At 48.3% G+C, this 13,056-nt stretch overlaps 1 long non-coding RNA gene across 2 annotated transcripts; it reads right to left on the bottom strand.

Moving 5' to 3' along the window:
• Positions 1-225: 225 nt before the first annotated feature.
• On the bottom strand, positions 226-12,279 carry LOC106726686. Of its 2 annotated transcripts, XR_001362756.1 has the most exons (4): positions 12,003-12,279; positions 7,580-7,740; positions 5,260-5,317; positions 226-825 (listed from the first exon to the last, which is right to left on the bottom strand). It is a non-coding gene; the product is annotated as an uncharacterized LOC106726686 (long non-coding RNA). The 2 variants fall into 2 exon arrangements; XR_001362755.1 differs by lacking the exons at positions 5,260-5,317; positions 7,580-7,740.
• Positions 12,280-13,056: the final 777 nt, after the last annotated feature.

The raw sequence follows: 13,056 nt of genomic DNA, 5'->3' as shown, positions 1-13,056 counted from the left end.
TAAATGTCTTCCTGGAAACAGCGATGCGTTCCTGCAAGACTTTAAATAACACTCGCGGCCGTCCCGCACTCATTTGATAATGGATCTTTCCTCACTTTCTTCTCCTCGTTCATATTTCTCCCTCCGACGCTTTGTCATTCTGGTCTATGGCTTTGTTTAACTCTCTGAGGCTATTTATACCATTTGCATGAAAAATGCCACATAAAACAAAATCGTACCACTGCATAGATTAAGGAAACTCACTTTATAATGTTTGATTAATTTTGACTACCTTTTCCATAATAAATTAATACAAAATGCGTTTCATCATATGTTATGGAGATGTGTGATACATAAAGAATTTCCCATGCTCAACTTTAATCAACACTTTTTACCAAGTTCCATTAACAGCCATAAAATGCTTTTAAATTCTTCACGGGCACCCAGACAACATGAGCTGACTCCAAGGAAAACAATTTCATATTTTCACCTTAAATATTATATTTATGTGGCAGTAAATAAAAATTAGCAGGATTTTGCTTCTAATTATTTTGATCATTTCTAGGCAAGCGATTTTTTACATAAATTAAAGCATATCTCTAATTAGGAAGAGTTGGTATAAAATATTCAATGACGAGACAGACCGTGACATTTTAAGAGCTCAGCTCAGTCCCAGCTCAGTGAGTGAATTTCAGCTGCTTCACACCCAGGTGTCCCCGTGGCTGCAGCGTTAGGTCGGGAAGAGCAGTGGTAGGCCTCCCCCCGTGTCCTCGGACGGCTCTGCGCTCGGCTGTGCCGGTGACGGTGGGACTGCTCTGTGCAGATTGGAGCACCGGCTCATGGAGGCTGTAACGACGATAGATGCCAGGTCTCCATAAAAATGCTCTTTATTAACGTGTCTGTAGGCCGCGCTGCCCGTGTCCAGAGGAACCTCGTGCTCTGCAAACAGCTCGGCCAGTAGACCCGTCACAATGTCAGTGAAGGTGCGAGTCTGGGGTTCGGCCCAGAGGCCGTTTCCCCCCTGACCTCCTTCCACGTCCTCTCTCGCAGCCACCGGGGACCTCCGCCCTGGGAACGGTGCCCACTGGGGCTTGGTCCCTACAGTCCTCCGCCTCCTGCTCTCCCAGGGCCCCAGGGCACAGCTCCAGCAGCCCCTGGTCATGCTGCCAGGCCCTGGAGGGCCCGCCTCCCGCCCCGTCTCAGCGGCCTGGGTCCCAGCCCGCCAGCCCATCAACAGCGAAGCGGGGAAAACACTCACCGGAGTCACAGGCCTGACTCCATGGCCCCAGCACAAGGGCAGGCAGCACGCAGGCGCTCTGGCCTCCTGTTTACACAGAAACTGTCACCCACCCCCCCTTGGAATGCGTTCGCTGTTGCACAAGAACGAATGACGGTGGTAAGTAATTACGCTTGATTGATGGGAACTGCCACCAGCGCCCCGAGCCAGGGTCCCAGCATCCACCCTGATTGCCTGTGGGGTGTGCGCCCCCGGACCCAGATCCCAGCACAGGGGGCGGGGTGTGTGTGTGTGTGTTATTATCACCGAGTCCCCAGGACAGGCTATGTTTATGCAATGGGGGTAACAGCCCACAGCTCAGTTTTTAAAAATATATATATTTTTATTGATTTCAGAGAGGAAAGGAGAGAGAGAAACATCAGTGATGAGAGAGAATCATTGGTCAGCTGCCTCCTGCACGCCCCGCCCTCCCCCCTCCTGTGCGCCCCCTGCCCGGGGTGGAGCCTGCAGCCCCCGGCATGTGCCCTGATGGGGAATCCGACCGGCAGCTTTTCAGTGCACAGGACGGAGCTTCGACCCACTGAGCAACACCCACCGGGCATGCCCGAGCTTGGGTGGGCATGGCTGTAATATGCTTCCCAAACCTGAGGAAATGTCCTCTGTTTTTTACTTTAAAGCTTAGGGCTTCCACACACCTTCTCAGAAAGACATTTTTTAAAAAGAGATAAGCAGCCCCATGTTGCCATTTAACTTGAACAGCATTTTAACCAAATGATGCAAATAGGCAGAATCCCAGGCATGACTGCATTGCAGGCTGGGGAACCAGCCTGGTCTGACCTATCGCACTCTGTCGTTATGTGTTCTCTTCAAACAATGAAACATAACGGACTCTAATCTGCGGAGGGATGGAGAGCAGGCCCACGGGCTGCAGGGGCTGGGGGCTGGCGAGGGCAGGGTGGCCCCCTCCCCCCAGGCCTGCGGTCAGGGCAGGCGACTGTGCACGGGCCACTTCTTACTTCTTGTCCCCCCTCAGGACATTGTCTCAATGGTGACACTTCCTCGGGTTCTGACTCTGGAACTGCACGGACCTTTTCCTTTCAGCGTTTACAGCTCAGCCAGATGGAAGGGAGCAGGAACATGGGGAAGCTTTGAGGCGATGGGCGTCGCTATCACACTGCCCCTAACAGGCGCTCAGAGCTTCCTTTCCACCAGCCCTTCCTCACGCCGCTGTCCCCCCAACCTGCACCCTGTGTGTAGATGTCAAAACCCAGACCTTCCTGATTTTCCACTCAAGGAAAACCTAGGCTCCTTTTTAGCTGTAAGTGTTATTTATTACAGAGCAGGAGCTGGTGGCGAAGGGTCTAACTCTGCATGAATTATTTCTCCAGGAAAGCGAGAGTCACCGGCCCAGAAGGGGGGCCCAGTATCCACCAGGGGTGGGGGGAGGTGGCAGAAGCACTGTAAGAATTTGTGACTTGAATTTTATTGATTTTCATTCTTATGCAGTTTCATGCTTTAAAAATTAATGCTTTTAATTTTCTTTTTAAACTCAAACTTTCAATAGCCATCGAAAGCAGTGAATATTGCAAATGCAATAGGAAGACGGCTTCACAAGAGCATTTTGAGGCATTTTTATTTTTTGGAAGGGAATGCCGTGAAACTGACCTGAGAGAAGTAAGTGTGAGTGTGGCCAGCAAGTCGAGCTTTCCTTACCGACACCCCAATGGCTGCGAGGACGTGGCCAGCCCTGTGGGGACAGCCCTGCAAGCCCAGATTCAGTAGCGAATCTCTCACAATAATGCAAATGTCTATTTTAAATTGAGAGGAATTAATAAAAACATGTTACAAACAGTCACAGGATAGTCTGCAGAAATACTTTCAACAAGAACCTGTTTTATTTGTTAAGATTCTAGACCAGCCGTGGGCAAACTACGGATCCGGCCCGTTTGAAATGAATAAAACTAAAAAAAAAAAGACCGTACCCTTTTATGTAATGATGTTTACTTTGAATTTATATTAGTTCACACAAACACTCCATCCATGCTTTTGTTCCGGCCCTCCGGTCCAGTTTAAGAACCCATTGTGGCCCTCGAGTCAAAAAGTTTGCCCACCCCTGTTCTAGACAGTTTTCTACAATTTCCTGAAAGGAACTTAAACCTTTTGTTTCCTAGTCAAGCCTACTCTAAGGTCCGATATCCTAGCCCCGCCCTCACACCCATGGGACCCGCCCAGGGGTTCTGCTCATGCGCAGTCCATGCTTAAGGGGGACGAGAGTCTGCAAGTGGACTGAGCCCTGACGATTGTAGGTGTCGGGCATTATGTTCAGCATTACAGGTATTGTCTATGGCTGTATATCATGACTAAAGGCCTGGTGCATAAAATTCGTGCACTGGGGGGTTGTCCCTCAGATCAGCCTGCACCCTCTCTAATCTGGGACCCCTCGGGGGATGTCCAACTGCCAGTTTAGGCCCAATCCCACAGGCCTAAACCGGCAGTCGGACATCCCTCTCACAATCGGAGCCTGCTGGCTCCTAACCACTCGCCTGCCTGATTGCCCCTAACTGCTTCTGCCTGCCAGCCTGATCATCCCCTAACCACTCCCCTTCCAGCCTGATCGACACCTAACTGCTCCCCAGCCGGCCTGATCGCCCTCAGCTGCCCTCCCCTGCCAGCCTGGTTGCCCCTAACTGCCCTCCCCTGCCAGCCATCTTGTGGCAGCCATCTTTTGACCACATGGGGCGGCCATCTTGTGTGAGGGCGTGACAGTCAATTTGCAAATTACCTCTTTATTATATAGGATACTATGCTCATCTATACTGTTGTGTGGTGTGCTGTGATACTGCATGGACAGTCCATTTATTACTCACTATTCTAGTTGATGGGCATTTGGGCCTCTCTAGCTGGTCATGACTAGTGTTACTGTGCTCATTTTCTCATTGCTGCGCATATATAGTTATTTCTATTTAGTATATACCTAAACGCATGAATGCTGAAGTTATATGATACTAAAATATTCAGCTTAGATTCTGAAAAATGGCTTTCCAGGGTGATTCCTACCAACAGGAGAACATTATTCTACACGCTCCACATCCTTCCCAACATTAGTATTGCTGGCAGTCTTTTTAAAATTTTAATAATGTGTGGCAATTATGTATTTGTTTTGTTCTGATAACTGGTGAGGTTGCGCATTTTTTCTCATGTGCATTGGTCATTTGCATATTCTATTTTGAAAAGTGTTTAATTATCTGAATTCATTTTTCTATTGTATTCTCAGTCCTTTCTGTTGATTTGTAGGAACTCCTCTGTGTTCTAGAAGATGGCATTCCTTTTGTGTGCTACCAATGCCTTCCAGTTCGTATGTAGCATTCTCATTTGGACAGTGGTAGATGCCATTCGATGAACAGAAATTCTTAATTTTAATTTAGCCCAATTTAGCAACTCTTTTCTCAGAGGTAGATTTTCTCCCTGAGACATATGATGACCTAAGACCACAAAGATACGATTCTGAGTTGCTACTAAAAGCCCTTTAGTTGGTTAACGTTCAACCATGGGTTAACAATCCATCTAGGACTTTGTGTTTGCATCCAGTGTGAGGAATGTATCAATTTTTCTTTTTCCATATGAGTAGCCTATTGGCCCTGCATCATTTATTTAAAATGACACCCTTTCCCTGTGGAATTATAGTTGTTATAAGTCAAGTACCTAATATGCGGATCTGTTTCTGGACTCTTAATTATGCTTCACTTATGATCGTGTCTGTCCTTTGGCCTATGCCACACAGTCTTGACAGCCAGAACTCAATTACAGAGTCAGGCCATTGAGGAGACTACCAGACCACACAGAGTGCACGCACGGGCAACTCTAATCAAGATAAATGACATGGAAGGGAGAAGGAGAGGAAGGTACATGAGTTCAGTGTTAATGAATCAACAATATACATTCAATAAGTTGTATTTACACAGACACATACATAAAATAAGATTATGTATTGCTCTTTTTACAAAAATATTATGGCCAGAGTTTTGAAGTCAACTAATGCTTACTCAGAGGAGCAGTTCAGTATTAACTGTTTAAGTGCCATGCCAACTTTCTGGAACCTACCTAGAATAAATAATGAGAACAAAATGTATACATACAGTATGTGTGTGTTCCACGCTTTTTATTATTAATAGTTGTATGTATTTACTTTGCTCTGTTATTGTCAGAAGAAGTTTCCTATTTTATCTATTTTTGTTTTTCAGTCATTTTGAAGTGACATCAGGAAGTGTACTATAAGCAGTGTGAAGGGAAGGTGACCAGAATTTGTTAGATACCATTTACTAAGTACTAATTAACAATAATAGTTATTTAATTTTTAAAATATTTCTGTTCTATTGATGGTCTTATTTTATTAGTTATTAAATTGGGGCTGAAAGACATGAGGTACCTTGCTGGAGCCTAGCTTTGGACTGAAGTCTGCTGGCTGCACAGCCAATACTCTTACTTTGATTGCCACTCACTCATCCGCCTGGTGTTCCCATCTGAAATATAATCCCGAATAGTCCTTCATGCACGAGAATGTCGTGAGCCTGAATTAGGGGATGTTAGTGTCAGAGAAACACAGTAATTGCAAAACAGTGCTTGTCACATCAGATCTGTCATAGCTCCTCTCTGAAGTACATTTCCTGGGAAAGTGGCAGGAAGTCTAAGGATCTACAATGGGTGTTAATGAAGAGCCAGTAGTAGCTCAGAAATCGATATATGACACACTTTCCACGCTGATGTGCTGTGATGGTTCTCCTTGCAATGCTTCATGGAGGACAGTTACTTTAGTGCTCACCAGCGTTGTCGAGAAGGCCCTTTGGGAGTGTTAATGCTAAGTTTCTTCACTAACTAGGAAGATGAAAATCGGGCACTGGGCACTAAACATATTTTAACGCATCACTCAAGAGGATAAGGTCACTTCTCCAGTGTTATTCTCTCACCCTTGGGGGTTCCCATGTGATGACTTAGAGAGAAATACCCACCACACTCATCAAAACTAAGGATTTGCTGATTCACATTGTCCAGCAAAAGCCCTATCATTTATCCACAGTCCTAACATCAGGGGATTCTTGCACATGCTCCGGGCATGCCTCAAGTTATCCTGCCAAAAGTGCTTAGTCATATATTACACTAATGGTCTTCCCTCTGGACCAGTACCTTCTCCTCCTGCATTTTCTGTCAAAGCTGGTATCACTGGTCATCAGAAATCCAAGCTAGTATCTTGGAAGTGATTTTCAATTCCCCCCTTTTTCTCACCTACATAACTGGGCAATAGTAAATCTGTATGTTTTATGTTCTTGGTTTCCCAGGTGCATTTAACTACACTAAGTCCATATTAGGAATTCCTTAACTACGTGGATTGTCATCCCTTCCTTTGATTAGCATAGGAGACAAGGAATTGATCTTCATGCCTTTAACTTGGCCCTTAAATCCAACCTCCACAAATCAACTTGGTGGTCCTTCTGAAGCACAGATGGTGTGACACTCCTCTGCTAGGACCTCTGCTGCCCAGAGCAGATTGCCTGGGTCACAGTGGTCGCACAGTACGCATTTGATCAGTAGGGCATTGACACGACAGGTGTAACGGGCTGCATTTCAGCCACGCTGGCTTTCACAGCTCCAGTTAGTGATGAAAGTCCATGTCTACTTCTGAACTAAAGAGAAAACTCGGGAAGGGAGATCTGCTGTAGATTTGATTGTCATCAACTTATAGTTGGATGGTGGTGAGTGTGATTGATTAAGAGGCTAGAGATGCTTTTATAGAAAAGGAGGCATCCATCACCGGACACTAAATTGATTCCCTCTTGTTCTGGGATATTAGATTATAAGCATGAAATTTTAAACTGTTTTATCATTCACAGAGAAATGACATCCATGCTAACTCATTGGAGTCCTCTGATGTAGGGCTCATGTTATTGCTGATGGAAGGTAGTCCCAGAAGGATTTAGCGAGCTGTCTAAGATGTTATGGCAAGGACTTTCTAAAAGAACCGTCATGTGGTCGCCTGGTTGAAGGCATGTGGCATGTTTCCAAGAGGCCACATTGTGTGTGTGTGTGTGTGTGTGTGTGTGTGAATGCTAACGATGTTGACTCTTGCACCCATTGGCCACACTTGGAGATGCTACTATGTGTCTGGCATGTGCTTGGATGTGCACTTCAAAGATGAGCCTGGCCCTGCTCTTCCACAATGAATGTAGAGACAGAACACCGATAACTAAACATAATGATGTGCCAAGTGCCATTACAGAGGCCCAGGCAGGGACTGCGCAGCCCAGAAAGGGACTGGTGGGGACAAAGTGAGGGCGCGGCATGGAGGAAGGCAAAGCATTGTCTTCCCACCTGATGAACTAGTCGCCCACATTTCCTTCTCATTCCATCGTCATCATCCATACAGCAGATGTGAGAAAGGGGATGTCATACATTTTGGCTAAATTTGAAAATAGTACTCATATTTCAAATGGAAATGTTGAATAGGCAGATGGATCCACAAGCCCGAAGTTCTGTAGAAAAATTCAGGTTGAAAACAGAAATGTGGGTGCTATTCGGATATATGGTAGAGAAGAGATTGTTTTACAAGCAAAAGCTTGATGGAAGAGGGTTCGAGGACTTTGGGAGTTATAGAACCAGAAGTAGCACATATACACACCCCTTCCGGGGATTTTAACTCTAAAGAGAAAGAAATTCAAAACTTATTGAGGTATTGGGCTCAAGTAAGAATTTGCTTTTTTTCTTGTAATTTGAGAAAAATAATTTGAACACTGATAGAAAACATCCGTGAACATAGGAAAACTGACCGTGTAGAAGAGGAGGACGGTATCGATAAAGCGCTGACCTTGAGTGAGAGGGTGTGGGACCTAAAGCACAACTGGGGAATTGGACTGTAGCTGGGACACAGACAGTTCAATCCCAGCAAAGGAAGGGAAAGCAGGACAGAGAGGCAAGGGTCGGTAGATGTATTGGAAGATTGTGCAATTCATCTTATTTCTCCAATTTTTTTCCTCTATGAATGAGGAAGTACTAGTGAGGTCAGTAGCTGAGAATGAGGATAGTGCGAGGATGTTGAAGTCTGGATGAGAAGGAATGGAATGTTGGTCTGGGAGAACTGGAGAGCACAAGAACTGAAGAACCACCAAGCCACACGGGCCAGGCTAGACCCAGTGGATGTTTGGGCTCAGATCAGTCCCATCTAGAGAAGGAGACATGTAGTAGATGCTTCTTAGCCAATTACAAGCAACCAATTCAACCACAGGGACTCCTCCCTGCCCACGCTGGATTCTAGAATTTCTTGCATCGTTACTCCAAATACCATCTTTTTCAAGAGCCCAAGTGTCTGACTTGGATTTTAAAGCAAACCGGATATAAGTGGGACGCAGACAAAAGGTAAAGTCACAAACAAACAAAAAATAGCAACAAACTTTTGCGTAAAACAAGAGAAAAGAAAATTATACCAAATTTTTGAACATGTGCAACTTGGTTCTATCCCTTCAGGTCAGAGTTAGTCCATTTAGGCCCCTGCAGCTCCACATCTGGATAAATTCTCCTTTAAGTCCCAACAGAATGCCTGGTCCTCTGGTGGTCTTTACAGAATGAATCGTTGTCAGAATCCAGCTGCCACGCTGTCGGTGGGCCACACCAGCAACTCCATGTCGCCCCTGACGGAATATTACACACGCTGCTGTTTCCATGGAGCTTCAATGGCTTCAGACTGACGTCCCTGATTGCAGAGCGGAGGTTCTGAGCCTGCGGTGCACCCTCCCTGCTGGCCGGGAAGAGCAGGCTGCAGTCAGGGCCCCGCCACATGCACGAGCTTCTGCGTTGATATTCCACAGGCCACGTGCCTGCTAAACCTGCCAGTGATTCATACATGGAACTAACTCAGACACGTGTCGGCAGAGGGGAGAGCGAGGTCGCCGGGAACAGTGAATAAATAAGGCCGGTTCAGATGGGAAATACTCGGGGAGAAGCAAGTATTTCACCTGCCGGCTCCCGCACAGGAGGGAGGAGGCCTCTTTAATGTGATTTAATGTTTTGTTTTGCGTTGTCTGTTAATGAAACGGTTATTATAAAGTGAGGCAATGGGAAGGTCCCTTGGAGGGGACACAGAACTCTTCACTGAGGGCCTGAGTGACCCCTTTCACCCAGAGCCCCTCGTACCCATCAGCGCCTGGCACCTTCCTCCGATGCCCCTTTGAAGGTCAGGGCCTCAGCCAGGCAGCCGGGACTCGCACTCACCTCCTGGCGTTGCTGAGAGAACCCGGGCTGGGGAGTCAGAGGGAGGGGCCATCAGTCATGCTTCCTCAGCACTGGCCGCGGGGTCTGTCCACATGGCTGACGCAGCTCAGGAGGACGCTCTCCTGGGCAATGGCCTTGACACTGGACTGTCAGGGCTCCCCCGAAACCAGGGGTCTTGTCATGAAACCCAGGCGCAGAGGAGAGCACCTGAACAGAGGCCCCGGGAGAGCTGCTGGGGCTGGGGGTGGGGGTGGGGGGCGTGGACAGGGCTTGCAGGAAGCGCCCCCCTTAGGCACTCGGGTATGAATTTAAAATACAACACATCTGTCGATTTCAATTTTTAACAGCCAAGGTCTTAAGAGCAGCAGGGCTGGACTGGAGAAAGGGAAGGGAGGTAAATTTTGGAGGCAAATGAAGGCCAGGTGCAGCGGTTGGTCAGGGAGAGTGTTGGGATGAGGGCGCTGACAGAATCTGTAGGAGGCCCCATAGTGTTACTCTCTGATCTGGAAGGACCCTGGCAGCGGGACTGGGGATGACGCAATGCAGACTGGAGAGGAGGGTAGTGTTGTCTTTTGGGAATGTGTGCCATTAAGCCCAGGCTTCTTGTCATCACTACATGGCAGGTGTCAGCTCAGGGCAGTGGGACAGGGACTCAGCACTAAGCAGTCTGATCGTGTCTCCCTGGGGGCTCCCTGGAGGCTGTGGAAAGCAGAGCAGGGCCACCGCAGCAGAGCCTTCTGCAGAGGCCAGGCAGCCTGGCTCACATCCCCCCTAGAGCATCCCCCTGTAGGATCCCGGGGCGGCGGAACCTGTCAGGTAAGATTCAGAAACACAAGAAGCATCACGCATACATCCAGCAAATCAAACCAGCAGGAGCCTCGGAAAATTGATTTGCTGCCCTCTGGGGCTCAGAGGCAGGAGCAACAGCACAGTGCCCTCTAAGTCACCTCCAGGCGGCCAGTGCCTTCTGAGCAAAGACCCTGACAGAGAGGAAGGCACATTTCTCTCCAACCCCAGTAGCAACAAAGGTGAGCAAGAACAAGAGAGCTAGGCCGGAGCTGCCCTTGAGATAATTGGTTATAAATACAACCAGTGGCCTGGTGCACAAAATTCATGCACTTGGGGGGGAGGGGTCCCCCAGCCTGGTCTGTGCCATCACAGTGAGGGGCTCCTCGATGGATTGCCCCAAAGAGGTAGGCCGGAGCTGGGGGTCCCGCCTCCATGCCATGTGGAGCCACAGGACCCCCAGATCTCGCCACTCAGAGCCAAGGGACCCCTAGGCCTCGCTGAGTGGAGGCCTCTGCCAGGCCACACCTCTGGGCTGCACGGAGGCCTCCGCCGGGCCCTGCCCCCGGGCTGGGCCACGTGGAGGCTTCCGGACCCCCAGCAGAGTCACATGGAGGCCTCCGCCGGGCGCCAGACCTCCTGGTGATGCATTGTGATGGCGTGACGCAAGTCCCCGACACTGAAAGTCCCCACCAACCCATGCCTGCTGCGCACGCAGCCTGCTGATCAGTTGTTACACATGAGGGTGTCCCGACCATTTGCATATTACCCTTTTATTAGTATAGATATCGTTCCAAGAAATATCTACCTATAGAGGCCAACGCTAAAGAAAACACCCCCTGAGATCACATCCAAAAAAATGATTACAACTGGTTCACCGGTGGGGTGAGCATCTCACGTCCTTCAGTGAAGACCGACACTTGAATTAATGAAAACTTCCGGTTGGACAGGCAGTCCCACAGCCTGGATTGCGATCTGTGCGTGGGGAACAGTGCAGAGAGAAGCCCCCTAGGCCGCCACCACCGCTCACAGCAGGGCGTCAGGCCAATCAGCCCCAGCCTGACCCTCTTCTATCACGGTCTGCAACAGCTAGACTGCCACTCTCCAGCTGGGTCAACGCAGTGGCTTGAGGGGATTTCAGGAGCGGAATCAAGAGGGCCTGTGGGGTGATTGGATGGAGGGGGGAGGCATGGGCAAGAGTGAAGGGTGCTCCCCTCGCTTTCCGCCTGGGGAGCCCAGTAGATGTTGGTGCTGCACACTGAGTGTCACTGAGATGAGGGGAGGGTTCGGAGGCAGGTCCCTGGTCCTGGGAATGATTGCAATTTAACATCCGAGTTTAAAGTGCCTCTGGGACATGAAAATGGATATGATTGGAAGGAAGCTGAATGTATATACTAGTGTATGGAGAGAGATGAGAAATAGTTAGATATGGAGAGAGGGGAGAGAGAGAGAGAGAAAGAGAGAGAGAGAGAGAGAGAAGATAAAAAGATAGTCATAAAAAAGGGATAGAACAAAGAACGCAGGGTGTCTCAGAAGAGAAGACTTCCTTTCCTAGTGATAACCCTGCTGTGTGCCTACAGCTGCTCAAGGCCCCTCCCCCTGGAGAGCTCCATCTGGAGTAAAGGACAGTTCCTCGGGGAAGCCTCCCCTAAACCCCCTCTCCCCTGTGGCCTGGGTCGCTCTAGCCCATATGTCCCAGCAACAAGGATCCCCCCCAGGTGTGTGCCTGTGGCCCCTCACTCACCTTTCTGTCCTCATCTGTAAAATGGGCATGACAAAGTGACTGCATCATAGAGTTGTCCTGAGCAGTCACTGAGATAGTATTTGCAGAGCGTCCCAAACAATGCCTCCACACAGTGAGGGCGTGTTCGTGTGTTTGAAACAAAATAAGCATCCACCCCAGGTAACGGGCACTGGGCATGACCAGGGCCTGAAAGGATTGGCTTCGAAACGTGTCCAAGGTCACAGAGCAGAGCAGGAAGCCAGCAGGACCACGCTGTCAAACAGAGCACCCGCCGGTGCGGCCCCAGGACCCGTGCTGATCCTCATGTCCTCGGCGCTTCCATAGGAAAGGTCTGGTCAAGAGGCACTGGTCTTGTTGGGGGAAAATGCTTGAAGATCTTCTCATTTCACCATGAACAATATAAACACAGCGTATCCCCAGAAATGTATACACACATTGATGAATTATAAAGTATGTTTATTGAAATACATTTCATTTTCAAAATTGAGCTCTCAGCTCTTAAAGTGTACATTTTGGGGGACACCCTGTATATTCTAGTGTATCGGTTAGTAAGATCTGTTAACACAGGGATCCTATATTTTATTTACGTTGTAGAGTCACGGCATAAAAATGTGAGGTCAAGAATCCAATAACCGCTCTGCATGTAATCCTGCCCAGAGCGGGAACTAGGTGGTGAGCTGGAAGGTGAGCACAGGAATTAGGCACAGGAATCGGAGATTTGCAAACATCTGGGCCAGGGGGAAACTCCTCTTTCTAACATTTTTGGCGCCATTGCTTTAGGAAAACTTATTCTACTTCTCAGAATAGGCGTCTAATAAAAGAAAAACTTCCCGTTGCAATCATCAGTCGAGCTCAAAACCAACCAAAAAAGGACATTATTTTGGAAGTGTGGGTAGCGTGGCATTGGGAAGGAAGTTACACACTGTGGCTCAGTTACACATGGACACCCGGCCTCTCCTCCTTCCCATGTTTGTCTGGGATTTACCTCATCTTAATGTTTGAGAGGTGCTCTGCTTATATAACATAATACATTCGTTATTTTTTAAGAAACGGG

The sequence above is a fragment of the Myotis brandtii genome, unplaced genomic scaffold (genome assembly GCF_000412655.1).
Source record: "Myotis brandtii unplaced genomic scaffold, ASM41265v1 scaffold1077, whole genome shotgun sequence".
Lineage (NCBI taxonomy): Eukaryota > Metazoa > Chordata > Mammalia > Chiroptera > Vespertilionidae > Myotis > Myotis brandtii.
This window is presented reverse-complemented; position numbering and strand designations above follow the sequence as displayed.